Source organism: Gossypium arboreum, chromosome 8 (assembly GCF_025698485.1).
Source record: "Gossypium arboreum isolate Shixiya-1 chromosome 8, ASM2569848v2, whole genome shotgun sequence".
In the NCBI taxonomy this organism is placed as follows: Eukaryota; Viridiplantae; Streptophyta; class Magnoliopsida; order Malvales; family Malvaceae; genus Gossypium; species Gossypium arboreum.
The window spans coordinates 49,145,619-49,148,620 of record NC_069077.1 but is presented as its reverse complement, the minus strand read 5'-3'; the positions used below and the strand labels follow the sequence as shown (position 1 = coordinate 49,148,620).

Genomic DNA, 3,002 nt, shown 5'->3' with positions numbered 1-3,002 from the left:
GTTTCAGGGAAAATTTACGGAATCAGTTTTCGAGTTTTGGAACTCGAGATATGATTTTTATGGTGACAGTGACGCAGTTACCCAGCTTGTCTGGAAATTTTAAAATGAACTGTGTAAATAAATGAATTAAGTTCGTTAACACCTCGTGTTTGACTCCGGCAACGGTCTCAGGTGCGCGGGGGGGGGATACATAAAAAAATGCTAGAAAGGGGAGAATGGATGTCAAAAATGAAGTTGGAGGCGGCGCACGGGCGTGGCAGGGAGGCCGTGTGGAGTTGCAGCAGCTAGGGTTAGGGTTTTTGAATGGGGACGAAAGTGAATAGTGCAGGGTATTTATAGATTTTGGGCCACACGGCCAGGGCACACGCCCGTGTTCCCCAATTTTAGCCCGTGTGATTTATGAATTTCGAATTTGGGCGTATCTGACATTTAGTACACGTCCGTGTTCCTTGGGCGTGTAGGTGCACACGGCCGTGTCACACGGCCATGTTTGGTATTGTTCGCTTCTCCCACGCCCATGTGGGAAAGCCTCACGCCCGTTTCAATCTCACAGGTTTGACCACGGGTGTTAGACACGGGCGTGTCACACAATCGTGCTGTTTTAACAGGTTCACCCACGGTTCTTCCACACGAGTGTGTCGCACGCCCGTGTTGTTTTGGCAGGCTCGACCACGGCCATGTCACATGACCGTGGCATTTTATCGCAGCCCATGTTTGGGGAAATCTTTTCCCTATTTTCACACGGCCCTAAGCATGCCCGTGCTCGTGGCCGTGTCCCTGTGGAAAACTTGTATTCAAGTGTTCTATTAGTAAGTTAGATGTTGAAGACTAAAATTTCAAGAATTTAATACAGCTAGTGCTCGGGTTGCCTCCCGAGAAGTGCTTATTTATAGTCTAAGCTCGACTTACCTCTTCGTTGAATAATCATGGTGGTTTGAGGAGTTTATTCTCCTCATTCCTGCTATCAATCTCATCAAAATAAGGTTTTAAATGGGTGTTGTTTACCTTAAAAGTGCCAAACTTTGGATGACTTACCTCGACCGTACTGAATGGGAAAATGCTGAGTACCGTAAGAGGGATTTCTTCATTCGGTATGGTAGTGACAATGTGGGGATCTGCAGCATCTAATAAGACTTTATCTCCAACCTTAAGTTGATTTAGAGAGGTATCGACCTCGTTCTGTCGTAGATTCAGTTTGTCGGGTGTTCTTGGTTTATGCGTCCGCCATTCATTGAGTTCCTCAATTTGTAATCTTCGATCTTCATGAATAGGTCCTTTATTATTGCTTGAGAATAACTCGTGTGCTTCCTTCAAACTCATTTCCTATAAAGTAGGTTGTACCATATTATCAGTTCTAGGATAATGGGTTAAACGATCACCTTCAATTCCCGATGTGTTGCCAGAATTGCGAGCTTGAAAGATGATTGTTTCGTCTCCCACAGGGAGTGTGAGTTCACTTGTGCCAACATCAATAATCATTTTAGTAGTTGCTAAAAAAGGCCTTCCTAGAATTAAAGGAGTGTTGCTATCCTCCTCTATATCTAGAACAATAAAGTCAACGGGAAATATAAATTTATCGATTTTAACTAGTATATCTTCAATAATACCCTTAGGGAACCTTATAGTTTTATCTGCTAATTGAATGTTCATCCTAGTTTGTTTGGGTTTCCCAAGACCTAATCGCTTAAACATTTTGTAGGGCATGACGTTAATACTAGCCCCTAAATCAGCTAATGCATTATTAACATCTAAACTACCAATTAAGTAAGGAATTGTAAAACTCTCTGAATCTTTTAGTTTGTTCGGTAGTCTATTTTGGAGAATATCTGAGCAAATTGTGTTTAACTCCACGTGTGACTCCTCGTCCAACTTCTGCTTATTTGCTAAAGGTCCCTTTAAAAATTTCAATGCGTTTAGCATCTGCGATAAGGCTTCAATAAACAGTAAGTTAATATGTAATTTTTTTAAGAGTTTAAGGAATTTACCAAATTGTTCATCTGAGCGGTCTTTCCTTGTCGCGTTGGGGTATGGCACACGGAGTTTATATTCGACATTCACCGTTTTGTTTTTATTGTTATCTACCTCACCTTGACCTTTGCTTACCACAGTTTCTTGCTTCGATTCTGGTTCAGGCTCATCAACTCCTTCTTGAATATTAATTGCGTTGAGCTGTTCCCTTGGGTTGGGTTCAGTATTACTTGGCAAGCTACCTTGTGGTCGTTCAGAAATTAGTTTGGAAAGCTGGCCTATCTGAGTTTCGAGCCCTTGGATCGATGCTTGTTGATTTTTAAGTGTTGTCTCAGTGTTCTGTAAATGAGTTTCTGACACCAAAATAAACTTTCAGAGCATCTCTTCAAGGTTCGGCTTCTTTTCTGTTGGTAGGGTAGTTGTTGGTATCCTGGAGGTGGTTATGGTTTTTGATTTCCTTGACCGCTCCACAAGAAATTAGGGTGGTTCCTCCAACCTGCATTGTAAGTGTTACTATATGGATTGTTTTGAGGTCGAGGATAATTACGCATGTAGTTTAATTGCTCGTTATCCATGTTGTGGCCAAAAGGTTGGTATTCCGAATGGCTTATTTCACCTCCACTTGCTTCGCACTGCATTATTGGGTAAACCTGTGAAGAACTAAGAAAGCCATCAACATTTTTATTTAAGAGTTCTACATGATTAGGGAGCATGGTGGCTGAATCGATGTTATAAACGCCAGCTGTTTTCGTTGGCTTTGTCCTTATGACTTGCCACTGATAGTTATTCAGTGACATCTCCTCTATAAACTCATAGGCATCTTTAGGTGTTTTATTATTGATGGTTCTGCCAGCAGCTACGTTAACCATTTTTCGAGTCGAAGGATTCAGGCCATTATGGAACGTTTGAACCTGTAGCCAAAGCGGTAACCCATGGTGAGGGCACTTTCTCAAAAGGTCCTTGTATCTTTCCCATGCATCGTAAAGTGTTTCTAAATTCATCTGCACAAAAGAAGAGATATCATTACTTAATTT

General features: G+C 41.7%; 1 non-coding gene across 1 annotated transcript; it reads left to right on the top strand.

Moving 5' to 3' along the window:
- The first annotated feature begins 2,895 nt into the window (after positions 1-2,895).
- On the top strand, positions 2,896-3,002 carry LOC128280002 (small nucleolar RNA R71). Its single transcript, XR_008270184.1, has one exon. It is a non-coding gene; the product is annotated as a small nucleolar RNA R71 (small nucleolar RNA).